General features: G+C 45.8%; 1 long non-coding RNA gene across 1 annotated transcript; it reads right to left on the reverse strand.

The window, feature by feature from the left end:
• Positions 1–10846: 10846 nt before the first annotated feature.
• Positions 10847–14513, reverse strand: LOC131278025 (uncharacterized). Its single transcript, XR_009185124.1, has 2 exons — positions 13198–14513; positions 10847–11095 (listed from the first exon to the last, which is right to left on the reverse strand). It is a non-coding gene; the product is annotated as an uncharacterized lncRNA (long non-coding RNA).
• Positions 14514–16629: the final 2116 nt, after the last annotated feature.

Raw genomic sequence — 16629 nt, forward strand, 5'->3', positions numbered from 1 at the left:
GTTTCCAGCACGATTTGAGGGTTTATCCTCACACCTGAAACACGCAGACATCCCTCAGCCCTCCAGCCCACGCTCTCCTCTCTCTGAGCTTCTCCAGCCCCAGCCTCCCCTCTGAGGAAGCCTCTGCGGAATGCTCAGAGTAGACCCACAGACATATGACCCAGCTTCCCGGAATCCTCTTCTTCCTATCTTAGGTATCATGACATTAGGAAGGCTGGGGTAGGGTTGGGAGGGAAGTAGGCAGGCAGGCGTGACCGGCTTCTGAGCAGTCTCCTGCACATGACAGCGACCCAGGGCAGCAGCGCCTACACCTTTGAGAGAGCGCTCGTGTCATCGTGTGTAGTGAGTGGCTGTGTGGGAGCAAGTGTGCCTGACTGGGCATGTGCCCGTGTGCCACTCCCAGCTCTAATCCCAAATGCATCTCACTTTCCTTCTCTGGACCTCATTTCCTCCCTAGTAAAATGAGGGGATTTTTGAAGGGCTCTAAAGCTATGACAGTATTTGCATAAAGTCAGCGGGGAGCCTTCCTGCCTCTCAAAATCCAGGTAAAATTGCTTTGAATCTTCACTGACTAGTGAACACCAAAGCTTTTCCAGGATCTCTTAATCCCAGGAGGCCTCCTCTGCTCTGGGCCTCCTCCACCTTGGGCTCAGGTTTTCTATTGCATTCTACATCAACTTCAGTAAGAAACTTACCCCCTTTAGTTTCCACAACAAGCAGTTATGCATGCAGAACTTTTGCGGGGTTGTAGACTTAACTGAGAGGCTCACCTTGTCACCTGCTCCCTCCCTCTTCTTCCCTTTCTATCACTACTCCATAATCCTCCTTCCAGACACTTCTCCTTCTTTCCAGGAGCTTTCCCCAGCCTTTGAAGCCCAGCTACCTGCAGAGCGCCAGCCATCAAGAGCCTCATCTTCTACCCTTAGTACTTATTAAAACATTTCCTTTACAAGAACAGCTCTCTCGGGAAGTGGACTTGGTTCAATGGATAGAGCAGATAGGGTGCCCACCTACCACATGGGAGGTCCACGGTTCAAACCCAGGGTCTCCTTGACCAATGTGGTGAGCTGGCCCACGTGCAGTGCTGATGTGCACAAGGAGTGCCATGCCACTCAGGGGTGTCCCCCACGTAGGGGAGCCCCACGCACAAGGAGTGCACCCCGTAAGGAGAGCCACTCAGTGTGGAAAAAGTGCAGCCTGCCCAGGAGTGGCGCCGCACACACAGAGAGCCGATGCAGCAAGATGATGCAACAAAAAGAGACACAGATTCCTGGTGCTGCTGATAAGAGTAAAAGCAGACACAGAAGAACACAGAGCAAATAGACACAGAGAGCAGACAACTGGGGCGGGGGTGGGGGAAGGGGAGAAAAATAAATAAAAATAAATCTTAAAAAAAAAAAGAACAGCTCTCTCACAGAGGAGAATTCCAGTACCTTCTCTACTACCTTGTACATGTGTAATAAGTGCATATGTGTAATTGTCTGTGACACTAAGCCTGTCTGTACCTTCACATGTAGGTGACACTTCACAGTGGGCAGTGGAAATGAGGGGGATGGAGAGGACCCTGAGGGGGGACTAAGTCCATTTGCTTGTGTCTCTACATCTCTTTTCAGAATGCATTGAGACAGACTCCCAAGAGCATGTACCACGGCCCCGGCTTTGTGAGCATTTTTCACAATATATATTTTTAGCAAGACTCAGTCCAGGAATCCAGGTACCGCCTTCCTCTGGCCCCAGCCATGCTAACTGCCCCTCTTCTGTCTTCTACCACCCCTGTGGACGCCTCCAACAGAGCATATCTGCTGACATTGTTTTCTTGCTTGCCCAGTCCCTAGGCAAGCCCCTAGAAGGCAGGGACTGTGTCCCACTCCTCTAGCATCCCAGTACCCTGAATGCTCAGAACCTGTGCATAGACTGGGCTGGCCTAGTCGCCAAACTCCTAGTAGGATATTCCAACCTCAGCAGGCCCATACCTCTGTTCCCACCACCTTCATCTAGAATGCAGGGTAACTGGAACCTAGTATTCCCACGGGGCTTTCCTCTTGGGATCACCACCCCATGACCTTCCCCTGGCCACAGGCACTTTCTCTATCCCTGAAGATGGAGGCAGCTTGGGATGCAGGGTGTGGGCAGGCCCCTAGCTGACCCCCACCACGCCCTGGGGCCCTCCACCGCAGGGAGCAGTCCTCCTCTCTTCTGTACTTTCTGGCTCTGGCATGAAGCTTGTTGGCACCATTGGACTTTTAATACTTTCCATTCCTGGTTGTTATACAACATTTCACCTCAAAAATGCTTCCTCCCCCTCACCAAAGGGCACATCTTTCCAATGAGAGGAACCCGTGGCCGGATGAGCGGTGGTGACCCACCCAAGTTCTAGGGCATGAAGGAGGCACAGTCCAGCCATTTGGGGAGAAAGAGGTGGGGAAATGTCTTCCCAGTGGACTGAAGAGGGACTCACAGGCTGGTCCGAGGTCCTGTGGTCCCGTAGGAAGCCCGTCTCCACATCAACAAAGTAGGAGCTGCCTAAGTGGATTCTACCTAGGATTCCAATCCCAATCCTTCCACTTGTCTCTCTGAACTTGGCCGAGTGGCTTCATCTCCTTGAACCTCAACTTCCGTATTTGTACAATGGGAATATGGACAATGCCTGTCTTTCAAAGTCACTGTGAGGCTCTAATGCTGCATATTCGAACCACCTGGGTGCTTTATAAAAGACATGCCCAGGCCTCACCCTCAGGTTCTGATTTAATTGGTGTGGGATGGGGCCTGGGCATCAGTATTTTTTAAAAACTCTCCAGGTGATGCTAACTCACAGCCATAGTTAACAACTACTCCTCTGATGGAAAAGTCTTTTCTAAGGTGACTTTTTTTACATGAACTGGCTGCTGCTTTGATTATTGAGGGCACCAGATCAGACCATGGATGCCTGACATCCCGCTGAAATGGGGAGGAGGGAAAGGCATTTTGAAAAAGAAGATGAGGGGTCCTGGAAGTGTGTTTTGTGACTTCAGAATTTCCAAGTCAACCCTGCCCACAAACAGATGCCCTGGGCCACCAGCCCTCCCAAGGTAGGCCCCGATAAACCTGCCGTAGTGACCCTTCTGCTGTGGCCTTGTGGATGACCAACAGCCTCCTCTTCCCAGATGCAGGCCCCGAGCCCGAGAGTGAGTCAAAGTCCTCCTGATCCTGTCACCTCCCTCACTGAACTCCGAGTCATAGAACAGAAATCACTAGTGATAAGTGTGGAGAGAGCCAGCATCTGCTTTTCTCATCTTGAGGTGGAAGGATCTGCAGAAGGATTCACAGGCCAAAGGAAAGAAAACAGCCAGGATCCTTGGGAAGGGAGTGGAGAGCCATACCCCAGCCCAAGGGGCTCCGCTTCTCCCAGGGACAAGGGGGCGGGGGGTCAACCCTACACAGAGCCATATCCTGGAGTTGTATTCTTGAAGAAAGGAGGAGCTAACAGGTTCTCTGCAGGAGGAGGCACAGCCCCTGCCTAAGGGAGCTCCAAACCCCCAGGCCCCCAGCAGAGTGTCAAAGCCAGCAGCCTCCCCAGGCCACAGTTCTTCAGAGGGGCCGTTAACAGGCCTGGGGGCAAGAGACCCCCACAGGAGACTTCAGCCGGGAAGAAGCGGCTGTTTTCCCTTAGGTGAACTGTGGTTGAAAAACCAGAGCTCCCTGGAGACGCTGTTCCGAGGTTTCCTCGCAGGACTTGCATCCCAGGGCTCCTGGCCAGGGACTGGAAAGGAGACGAGGGAGGTACAGGGAGGAGGTGCCAGGCCACAGCCTGGAAGGCAGGAGGGGGAAGGGAACAGAGGAAGGGGACAGAGGTGTTGCACTGGGCCAACCAAAAGGGGAGTCCAGGAAGAGAGGAGGCAACGACCTATCACGTCAGGGTAGTGCATCTTGCCTACATTCATTTTTTCCAACTGAGGGCATAGTGTGGCACAGGGGCACTGCTGACCCCTTGGGCTGGGCCTCCTTAGAGACATCTACAGCCTCAGCAAGGCCAGAGGGAACAGGGAACTGCTGAGAAGGATAAAACCTTCAGTCTCAACACGTCCATTCCCATCCCCTCATATTTAAGGTGGAAAATGCACAGGCTTTAGAGTGAGTAAACCTGGGCTCAAACTCTGCATCCGCTGCATGTTAGCTGTATTCATTCATTCACTACAAATAGCTTTAGCTTTAACTATGTACCAGGCCCCCTGAACTAGGTACAGAAAAAGAATGAAGCAGAATCCCTACCATTGAGGAACTTACCCCACAGCGGGAGTGATGGACCCATAAACATTGTTCTAATATTTGAAGTAAAGGCAGCGACAATAACAAGTATAGATGGGGTGGGACCTCTGTTTCTTGGGGTCCTTCTGGGGCATATCCTGAGGTGGGGTCTCAGGGAAGGCTTCCTAGAAAAGGCATTGTCAGAGCTGGGTTTTAAGAAATGAATGGCAATTGGACTGAAAGGAAGAACAAATACACTCCAGACAAAAGAGAAGTGATGAAAAACAGCATGGTCAGAAACTGCCTAAAGCATGTGGCAGCATATGTTAAGATTCTTAGCAGAGGGCAACAGAAACCAACACTAACTAAACAGAAAAGGAATTTATTAAAAGGATATTGGATAGCAATGCCACTGGAAAAAGACCTTGAATAAAAGGGGGAAGAGGTAAAGACAAATGAGTTTATATGGCTAAGAGACTTAAAAGTGAGTCGGGAGGGGAAATGGATGTGGCCCAACCAATTGGGCTCCAGTCTACCATATAGGAGGTCCAGGGTTCCATGCCCACGGCCTCCTGGTGAGGGCAAACTGGCCCATGTGGCAAGCTGGCCCATGTGGAGTGCCAGCCCATGTGGGAATGTGGCCCCACGCAGGAGTGCCATTCTGCGTGGGAATGCCACCCAGCGCAGGAAAGCAGCCCCGCACAGGAGTGCTAGCCAATGCAGAGAGCTGGTGGCAAGATAATGCAACAAGAGACACAGAGGAGAGAAAATGAGAAGATATAGCAGAACAGGGAGCCGAGGTGGCACAAGAGAGTAATTGCCTCTCTCCCACTCCGGAAGATCCCAGGATGGGTTCCCAGAGCTGCCTAATGAGAACAAAAGCAGACGCAGAAGAACACACAGTGAATGGACACAGAGAGCAGACAATGGGGGCAGTGGGAGAAATTTAAAAAATAAATCTTTAAAAAAAAAAAAAAGTGAGTCAGGAAGTCATCCCAGAGGCAATGCTTATACATGTCTCAACAGGATCTCATAGACTGCCAAAGTGGATACTACTGCCAAATAGTGGGGCTTCTGGGGACTCTGGAGACACCCAGGTACTATGGTCAGGGCACATAAGTCCTGCGTTAAGTCCAACGAACCAGAGAGTAGGAGTTGCAACTCTGCTGAGGCTCAGGGCCCAGCTGGCTCATGGACAGCCCAGAGATTTAAGTCTCCTGAGAATACACCAATGCTAGCCCCAACCAAAGGTTCAGTAAAAGTGACAGAAGAGGCATATGTAGAAAGGTCACATCTGAGTCCAACTCCATCACACTCAGGGACACAAATTCCAAGGTAGGGCCCACTGACATGGTACTGAGCTCCAGAGCTATCTGCCAGGACCATATCCCTGTGGGCCTCTGTAGCTCTCAGGAGAACCAGTACCTGGGGTTGAATCCACTTTGGCTATTTCTGGGGTCCTCCTGAGGAGTGCATAAGCATAACCCCTCTGATGACTCCCTGACTCTTTTTTGAAGACTCTTAGCTATATAAACTAATTTGTCTTTGCCATTTCCCCCTTTTATTCAAGGTCAAAAAGCAGTTTTTAACACATGATCCTACATGTGGGCTGAGATATTCTGCTGATCTGAGTTGACCCTTTTACTCAAGGTCTTTTACTTTTTCTTTTTTTTTTTTTTAAGATTTATTTTTTATTTATTTCTCTCCCCTTCCCATCTCCCTCCCCCCAGTTGTCTGCTCTCTGTGTCCATTCACTGTGTGTTCCTCTGTGACCGCTTCTATCCTTATCAGCAGCACCAGGAATCTGTGTTTCTTTTTGTTGCATCATCTTGCTGTGTCAGCTCTGTGTGTGCTGTGCCATTCTTGGGCAGGCTGCACTCTCTTTTGTGCTGGGTGGCTCTCCTTATGGGGCACACTCCTTGAGCATGGGGTTCCCCTATGCGGGGGACACCCCTGCGTGCAGCACTCCTTGCACGCATCAGCACTGTGCATGGGCCAGCTCCACACGGGTCAAGGAGGCCTGGGGTTCGAACCAGGGTCCTCCCATGTGGTAGGCGGACACCCTATCCACTGGGCCAAGTCCACTTCCCTCAAGGTCTTTTTCTATTTACATCATCAGCTGGTGCTTGGTAGTAATCCCTCAGTGCCAGGGAGGCTCATCCCTGGAAGTCATGTCCCATGCTGGGGGGAATGTAATGCATTTACATGCTGAGTTTGGCTTAGAGAGTGGCCACATTTGAGCAACATGGAGGCTCTCAGGAGGTAACTCTTAGGCACCCTGCAGCTCTAGGGCTAGTTCATATTTCAGGCACACAGACTCATATGCATAGTTATCAGTATCAAGGGCTCATTGTTGGAAAATCCTTCTTTGTTGGTCTTTGCTTGCACTTGGTGGATTGTTGCTGTTCCATTGGGGAATGTGATAGAGCTCCCTTGGCTAGGAACTCAGCACTCCTTCACTTGTTGTTTGTAACTGTTATCCAAACATTTTTATGTCCCCTATATACATGCCCTGGAGAACTCCCTCCTATGTGCCCCCCCCCATCAATAACACCCCACACCAGTGTTCCTCTCCTGCCATAGTTGAATCTCTCTGTGGTCCAAAACTTCCTCAACAATGAAGCCTAATATATTGCCAAATTCAATTAATAGGAAACTGAAATATAGTGATAGGTTTAAAAATTAGAAGTATACATACTAATTTAGAAATACTAAGATAAAATAAAAGTAAATTGGTGTATTAATAAAAATGAACAATATTATAAAGATTTGTTTTTAACATTTTGCCTTTCATCACTGTAATAGGTGTTGCCCTGAAGGTACAGTGTCAAGGCACTTTCTTTCATTTCATCCACACTGTCTACATCCATTTCTTTAAAAAAATTTTTTTCTAATTTTTAATTTTGTCTTCAAAAAAGTTTTAGATCACAGTAATTCACATAAACAATATATGGGATTCCCATGTCCAATATCAAACCCTTTCCCCCTTCCCCAGCAATGATCTTTTTACATGTCCAAGTTTTCAATTGCATTGAATATACCACACTAATGAAGGATGTTTTTCATACAGGAAAATATGGGGGGTGTGGGGAGTGGGACCTTTAGGAATCCCTATATTTTTTATGTAACATTTAAGTAATCTAAGTATCTTTAAAAAAATAAAAATATATATTTTAAAAAAGGGTATTAGAGTTCAGACTCTTGGGAGCCACAATTCAGAAACCCAAAGATCTGAGCTCCCCAAACTCACCCAAAGGGAGGGTCCCAGAAAGCGAGGGCAGAGATATCTGGGGACAGGGGACAGGGGAAGGGGTGGGAGGCAGATTCCCAGAGTTCGTTTTGCTTGGAGATATTAATCTTGTGTCCATGGTCATTTTAGGAGGGTAAAAATGTATACAACATTTTGAGTGTGTGCATGTGTAATTTTCTAGGGACAGGGTCCATAACTTTCATCTGATTCTCAAAGCAATCAGTGTCATAGGTCAGGTTTTCCCAGAAGCAAACTTCAAGTAAAGATTCATGTGTAAGTGATTGTACTGGGTTGAGTCATGTCTCCCCAAATTCATGTCCACCTGGAACCTCAGAATGTGACCTTATTTGGAAATAGGGTCTTGGCAGATGTAATTAAGGATCTCCAGATGAAATAATCCTGGATGAGGGTGACCCCTAAATCTAATGACTGGTGTCCTTATTAGAAGAGGAGAGGACACAGAGGAGAAGGCCCTGTGAAGAGAGGCTGGAGTGATGCAGCTACGAGCCATGGAAGGGCAAGGATTGCCCAGAGCACCAGAAGTCAGCAAGAGACAGGAAAAGATTCCTCCCCAGAGCCTTCAGAGGGTGCATAGCCAACACCTTGATTTTGCACTTCTAGCCTCCAGAACTGTGAAAGAATAAATTTCCCTTGTTTAATCCACCAGGTTGGCGGTTATTTGTTACAGCAAGCCTAGGAAACCAATACAGTCATTTATAAAGAAATGTTCCCAGGAAAGACCAGTAAGGGAGTAGAGGAAGCAAGAAAGAGGAAGGAAGAATCCCAGAGAGGGTGCAATTTTGTGTGAAGTTCTACACTCAGCCTGGTCCTGTGGGGCATTCAGGTGTAGAAACTGTACCTAAGGGTCTGTCTCTACTCAAGACAAAATAACTGGACTTTTGTATTCCTATAGCAGTCAGTCACTGGGCACGGGCCAGGCCTACTGTGGCTGGGTGTGGGGAAGGAAGGGCATAAACTCCCAGGCACTTCCAGCTCTCCTAAGGGACAAGGAGGCTCTGTGCCCAAGGGTAATCCTTAAGTGAAGCTTAAAGAAGGGATGGGCGCACAGAGTTGGTAAAAGGAATCCAAGGGGATCTGGATAGGGCACCAAAGTGTCCATTAGAGTCCATGTCCCCAAAAAGTTAAACACTGATCTCATCCAACCACATGAGAACACTGCTGATAGTATGGTCGTCTTGGTGCCCTGACTACTAACCTGCCTTCTACATATTCTAGATTTAAAACAACAACAAAAACTTCTTAATGCACTGATTAGGTGGTAAAAAAGAGACTGTGAATCTGTTGATTGCATCTATTCTGCTCCTAAACATAACCATTAAATTCGTATTTTAAATTTCTAGATGGACATTCTATTTGGTTCTTTTTAAAATATACTTGGTCCTTCTTCAGAGTCTCATCTTCCCTGCTCAAATTTCCAAACTTCTCTTTTACCTTAAGTATTTTAAACATAGATATTTTGTATTAATTGTTAAATAAGTCCAATATCTGGAGTCTATGCAAATTTGTTTCTGCTGTCTGTTGTGTCCCACAGTGTTTTGTGATTTTTGATTAGGAGATACTCATTTCTTTGTAAATTTATCTGTGGAAATTCTTTGAGGCTTGGGATGAAGGTGGGTTTTCCCAGGAGAGTTTGCATTTGATTCTTCCAGGTTCTTGTGGGTATCGCCAGACTGGGCTCACTTTAAATTAAATACTTGACTTAAAATTTTTAGGCCGTACAAGCAATGTGAACTGGACTTCAGATCCACCTAGGGATGGCTTATGGTTACAAATTCTCAAGAGATGTTCTCCTTTCTCCTGAGACTAGGTCATTTAAGATAGGCATTTATCTTTGCAGTCTGTTGGGAGGTAGTGGTACTTATATCTATTTCCTTCATTCATTGAAGTCCCAATCTTACGCAGGAAGGTTTTATTATACTTCTCACCTTTGAGGGGTTCTGCATGTTTCTTAAAAGTGTGCCAGAAACCAACTCCTACCAGCTCATGAGAACCAATTGTTGAATATACAGAATTTTTGCATGCCAGTACCTCTTATAGCTAGAGATCGGCCACAGTGGGAGGATTTACACCGCGGAAATCAACAACTGCTAAAAACAGAGTGTTTTGTTTTGTGTTTCTGTTGTTGTCATTTTGTTGGGGAGCCAGTTACTGGCACACCACTGGTTTCACTCCAAACACCCAACCCCCATGAGACCATGAAAACTCAAGTTCAAGTTTACTGAATTAAAATACAAAAATGTCCTCAAGGCAAAAATTGCTTTCATTGCTTAGTTTACCTTTCTGGATTCTTGAGATGTTTGGCCCTAGTATTCCTCATTTTCTTACCAGCTCATCAATGTATGTAAGAAAGTTGTTTTTTCATTTATCAGAATTTGTTTTCAGAAGGAGGTTTGTTCAGGGTACCCAGTCCACCTTATTAATAGAAAATGAAGTGTCCTCAGTTTCTTAACCTAGATATTGAGATAGTTGAGCTAGATAAGGAGTTCTTAAAACTTTTGGGACATAGATTCTTTTGAGAATCTGAAGAAAGTTAGGATCCAGTGACCCTCTACCCAGAAAATGCATATACAAACAGAGAAAATGTATATGTTTTTGCTTCCTTGCAACCCTCCATGGGGCCAAGATTAAGAACCTCCAGTGAAAAGAATGATCTCTGAGGTCCCTGCCAAAGATAACTTTTGATGGCATCACCATGTTCTCTGCCTTGGATAGAGTTTCTGCTAGTCTTCCTTTGACAGGGTATGAGGAATGCAGACCTTTGACTTTCTAAATTGGGGCTTCCAGGATCCAGGACCTGTTGAGGAAAGGGAAACTAAGAATTGTTTACTGAAATTTGCACAGAGCTAAAGCAGAGGCTATGTTCCTTCAACCAGGGCTATCCACATTTATTCCTTCAATAAATATTTATTAAACCCTGTCCTACCTTATCTGTTTTAGTTTCCTACGTTGCTTAAAGCAGATACCATGAAATGTATTAAATTAAACAATGGGAGTTTATTAGTTTACAATTTTGAGGCTAAAAGAAAGTACAAATTAAGGCATCATCAAGGCAATGCTTTCTTCCCAAAGACCAGCTGCCACGGATCCTTGGCTCCACTGTTTCCATGGTTTTCTTTCTCTTTCTCTTTATTCATTCCCTTTATAAAGGACACAAGTAATATGATTAAGACCCATCCTGAATGAGGTGGGTCACACCTTAACTGAAGTAGCCTCATCAAAAAGTCCTACTTATAATGGGCTTACATCCACAAGAGTGGATTAGATTTAAGAACATGTTTTTCTGGGGTACATACAACTCCAAACCACCACACTATCTATTGCTACATAGCAAATCACCCCAAACTTAGTGACTTGTATGATAATAACAATGGTTTATTTTTCTCTCTCATGGTTCTGGAAGTAACTGGGATCAGCTAGATAGTTCTCACTCGGTCTCTCCTGTGGTTGAAGTCAAATGGTGACTGAGGCTGAAATCCTCTCAAAGGCTTCCTCCAGTACATGTCTGGCAGTTGCTGCTGGCTGTAGGCTAGGATCTCAGTGGGGATTTTAGCTGGGACATCTACATGTGGCCTGGCCTTCCTCATCCATGGCAACTGGGTTCTAAAAGGGAGAGTAAACCAGGAGGAAATGCTGTTATCTTTTATTGCCTAGCCTCAGGCATCACACGGTATCACTTCTACCACATTCTATTGATTAGATGCAAGTCATTCTGTTACCAGATGGCTCTGGGTTCTGGACTTCTAGGTTCTTGGTTTATGTTGCGTAAAAGAATTTATGGACATGCCATTGGGTAGGCAAGGGAGTAGAGTTTGTTATGAAACAAGAAAATGAGAAAAGTACACAATCTGAGGTATGGACCCAGGGTGTGCTACAGAATGAGATGTGCCCATGGGGCCCCAGGTCAGGGCTTTTTAAAGTCTTTCCTTCTCCCCTTCATAATTTTTGTGTGGGACCTCAGCTGTTTGCTGTTCTGATTGGTTGTCCCACCCGTCATTTCTCAGGGAGCCAATGGTGAGGCCTTTTGAGGGTATCCAGGGCTTTTCCTTGATCCAATGGGATCTCATGGGTCAAATGGGATCTCATTTTTCCAAACAAGATCTTGTGGCTGGGATCTCACAGGGTTTTTCAGGCAGCCTTCTTCTCAGGAGGTTTTTGGGTGGGGTCTCACAGCCATGCTGCCTGTTGGCCATGTTGTCTGTCAGCCATGTTGACTGCCGGCCATATTGTCTACCAGGTCTTCAGCTGTGACCCAAGTCTTCCCTTTCCCTATATTAACCTGCCTCAACTGGGTCAGCCCATATTTAAAGAGACTCTACCTCTTGCTGGGAAGAGTGTTAAAGAATTTGCAGACATATTTTAAAATTACCCCATAGTCCAAGTGCTGGACAAGGCATTTGGGATAGAGTAGTGAATTATACAAACTCTGCTTTTAAGGTGCTTACTCTCTAGTGATGGAGACAAACACTAATAAAATAATCTTACAAATATGTACACAGTTACAAACTTCAGAAGTGTTAAGTAAAATAAGTACAGGGAGCCATGAGAATTATAACTCGGGTTAAGAATCAACAAATAATTATGATTACTAAATCATTATATTGTTGTCTTTGTATTACCAATGGCCAAAGGCTAATATCAGAAATTTTTGAAACTGGCTAAACTTAGCCTAGACCTGCTATTGTGATGGTCTTTCTGAATAGGTCTCATCCCTGTTTATGGTTACTCCAGACCAGGCTCACCTTTGTGTATGCTTACTATTGTGATGGCAACCACTCCACTCATCCTCTGTTTAATATCCATATGAAAAACCTTGCAACCAACTTCTGTTTTACATACTCCTATCCCAGACCCTTGTGACTCACCCTGGTTTGGTACCCATCCCCACCCTGTTCAACCCCTTAATGTTTTTTAATGAAGGAAACCGTACCTAGCTCCACCCCAATTATTCATTAGCCCCTGATGTTATAAAATATTAGAATTTCTGCAGATCCAGAAGGCAGTTTTGAGGGCCACAAGGCCACTGACCTCTTTTGCTTCTGTAAATGAATAAATTCTCTCTTTGAAACTCTGATGTCTCAGAAATTGGTCTTTATAGTGCATCAGGAGAAAAGAACCTGCTTTTGCTCAGTATCAGAATTAACATCACACATTTTCTCTCCTGGATCACAGAACCAAGGGAGAATTCCCTGAAGAAGAGTTCCCTGGGTTAAGGTCTGAAGTCTTGTGAAATTCACTGAAGCAGGTGGAAGAAAAGCCTTCCAGGCAGAGGGAACCCAGTCAAGGCCCCAGGACAGTTGGAATAGTGGCAGCCAGTGAGCCTGGAGGCAGATAGCAGGTGTGGGAGGTATGAGGAAGGACTGCAGGGGTGGGCTGGGGCCAGACCCCCCCAGGCTTTGTAGGCCAAGTGAGGATATTGGTCTTTGGCCAGAAGCTGTAGGAAGCTATTAAAGGTTTTATGCTGGAAAGAGATAAGAACAGATTTGCATTTTAAAGATCACTTAGGTGGCTCCTAGCATAGCCCCTACCAGATGCTAAGTTAGGGCTGGGAAGGCTGAGAGACCCATATCTGTAGTACCTTCCCTCCCTGAGGTCGTTGGTCTCCTGGCCTGGATGGAACTCTAGGCTGGGCTCTTGTACCCTATGCTTGAACTCCTCAGTCCTCTTCCCAGACACAGGAAGTCCTGCCATCTTGGAATACTCACCTAGTCACTTCTTCAGTCTGTCAGTCAGTCCTGCAGTGGGTTGAACGGTGGCCCCCAAAAGATATGTCCATGTCCTAATCTCCAGAACCCATGGATGTTACCTTATTTGAGAAAAAGACATTTGGTGGATGTAATTAAGGGTCTTGAGATGAGGAGATCATCCTGGATTATCCTTATGAAATGGAGGCAGAGGGAAGTGTGGCAGACAGAAGAGGAGGCCATGTGACTGCAAAGATTGGAGTTATGCAGCCACAAGTCAAGGAATGAGGACAGCCACCAGAAGCGGAACGGAAATCTGGACAGCCACCAGATTCTCCTGAGAGCCTCCAGAGAATGTGCAGCCCTGCCCACACCTTGACCGAGGGGCCTCCAGAATTGTAAAAAAGTCGATTTCTGCTCAAAGCCACTGAGCTGCATCTTCTCCCCCAGCGTAATACTTTTTTTTTTTTTTAAGATTTTATTTATTTATTTAATCCCCCCTCAGTTGCCTGTTCTTGGTGTCTATTTGCTGCATCTTGTTTCTTTGTCCGCTTCTGTTGTCGTCAGCCGCACGGGAAGTGGGGGCGGCGCCATTCCTGGGCAGGCTGCACTTTCTTTTGTGCTGGGCGGCTCTCCTTACGGGTGCACTCCTTGCGCGTGGGGCTCCCCTATGCCGGGGACACCCCTGCGTGGCACGGCACTCCTTGCGCACATCAGCACTGCGCATGGGCCAGCTCCACACGGGTCAAGGAGGCCCGGGGTTTGAACCGCGGACCTCCCATGTGGTAGACGGATGCCCTAACCACTGGGCCAAGTCCGTTTCCGCAGTGTAATTCTTAATAGCCAAAAAGTGGAAAGAGCTCAAATGCCTGTCAATTGTTGAATGGATAAACAAAATGTGGTCTATTTATACAATGGAATATTTGGCAATAAAAAGGAATGAAAGAAAGCGGCTGTGGCTCAATCAGTTGGGCTCCCATCTACCATACAGGAGGCCCTGGGTTTGCATCCCGGGGCCTCCTTGTGAAGGCAGTCCTGCCCACAAGCACCGCAGAGTGCCACCTGGCCCACAAGCGCCATGGAGGAGCTACTCAGCAAGGTGATGCAATAAAAAGGTAGACAAGCAAAAACACAGAAAAGTATGTGGCGAATATGAAGCAAGCTAATAAGATAGGGAATTGATAAATGGATCTGGAACCTGACAAGGAGTCCACGTGGACTTCAGAAACCCCCAATACGGCTGCTGGAGGAACCCCATCCCCGGGATTCTGCTACCCAGAACAAAGACTCCTTCCTGAGAACAAGGAAAAGACCGGATGTTCTCTAGGAACTTTATCATCGGGTCCTCACTGAGGGATTGATGGGTGGGGTAATCAATCAAAACAGCAAACAGCTGGGACCCCCTCCCCTGCCATTAGCAAAGGGGTGGAATAATTAACAGTTTAAAAGCCAGGCACAAACCAGAGAACGGGGTTTTCACCCTGCTCTCCTGCCTCTGGACCTGTTCCCTGCCCTCTCTATGCCACTTTCACCATTTTTCCTCTGCCGTGTGGTCACGCAAGTAACCCTGGGGATTTATAATCTATAGTGGGGAATTGTAGCTTGTAAATCAGCCTTCTTCAACACTTTTCACCCCCTTCCTCTCTACCTGGATCCCTGCTCTGTTATTTTCTGCCATTTCTCTTCCCTCCCTACCTGAATAAATTACTGGCCTAACTCACCCGGCATGCTTTCATAATTAATTTCTGCAGCATAGCCAAGAACCTGAATAGAATCTGGTAATGAATGGACACAGAGAGCAGGCAACAAGCAAGCCACGGGGGTGGATAATAAAATATCTAAAATAAATAAGGAATGAAGTAATGACATATATGCTACAACATGGAGGAACCTTGAAAACATGATGCTAAATGATAGAAGCCAGACACAAAAACCTATGTTTTATATTATTCTATTTATGTGAATAGTCCTGAATAGGCAGATTCAGACAAAAATATTAGTGGTTGTCAGGGTTTGAGGGGAAGCGAGAAGCAGGGAGAGGAATGACTGCTAATGGTACAGGGTTTCTTTTGGGGGTGATATAAGTGTTCTAAAATAAAATAGTGATAGTTGCGCCACTATGAATATGCTAAAAACTACTGGACTGTACACTTTAAAAGGGTGAATTTATAGTATGTAAATTATATCAATAAAGGTGTTAGAGTAAACTCTAAATTATAGCACCCAACTGTAGTTTTCTCCCTACTGTAATCACAATAATCAAAATATAATAATAAAAGAGCTTTGAAGAAAAAGAAAATAAAGTCAATCTGTTGTTCTAAACCCCCTCAGTTTGGGATAATTTGTTACAGCAGCCACAGGAAACTAATCGAGTCAGGTTCGTCCAGGCTTCCCCAGCCACTTAATGCTCAAGCTGGAAATGCAGAAGCCATCCTAGATTTCTCCATTTTCCTCAGGCCTAACATCCAAACTCCCAGCAAGTCTTGTTGTTTAAGTCTCAAACTGTATCTCAAATCTATGCACATCTCTCCATTTCCACCACCACGACCCCAGTCCTAGCCACCTGCATCTCTCCATCTCTTGCCCACATGACTGCACCAGCCTCATAACTTAACTCCCAGCTTCCGCTCTTTACCCACTCTCACTCTATTCTCACAGGAGTCAGAGTAAAACTTTTTAAAACATAAAATAGATCACAGTTGTATTAGTCAGTTAAAAGGGCGCTGATACAAAATTCCAGAAATCAGTTGTTTTTTTAAAAGGGTATTTGGGGTAGGAGCTTACAGATACCAGGCTATAGACCATAAGTTACTTCCTTCACAAAGTCTATTTTCACGTGTTGGAGCAAGGTGGCTGCCGACATCTGCGAGGGTTCAGGCTTCCTGGGTTCCTCTGGGCTCAGCTCCTCTGTTTTCTCCAGAAGGTCAGCTGTAGACTATCAGGTGGCTCTGTCTCTCTCCCTGAGGCTCCAGCTTCAGCATTAAACTCCATCAAAAGCCCTTAATTCTGTCCTTTGCCATTCCTTTTATCTGTGAGTCCCCACCCACTAAAGGATGGGGTCTCAATGCTCTACTGGCACAAGAGGTTTACATAATTACTTAATCAAGTAAACGTCTGAATCCAATATAATCTAATATGCCCAGAGGAGATCAGTTTACAAACATAATCCAATATTTTTTTTGGAATTCATCAATAATATCAAACTGCTACAACATTTCAGTTTTTTAAAACATCTTTATTGAGGTATAGTTGGCATACAATAAACTGCACACCTAAAGTGTACAATTTGATGTTTTTACATATGTATGATATTATCTGTACAATAAAGATAATGAACATTACCTGTAACCCCCAAAAGTTTATTCATGCGCCTTTGAAATTCAAACCTCTGGCCCTCACTTCCCATCCTGAGGCAACCACTGATCTGCTTTTTATAGATTAGTTTATATTTTC

This window comes from Dasypus novemcinctus, chromosome 3 (assembly GCF_030445035.2).
Source record: "Dasypus novemcinctus isolate mDasNov1 chromosome 3, mDasNov1.1.hap2, whole genome shotgun sequence".
Taxonomy (NCBI): domain Eukaryota; kingdom Metazoa; phylum Chordata; class Mammalia; order Cingulata; family Dasypodidae; genus Dasypus; species Dasypus novemcinctus.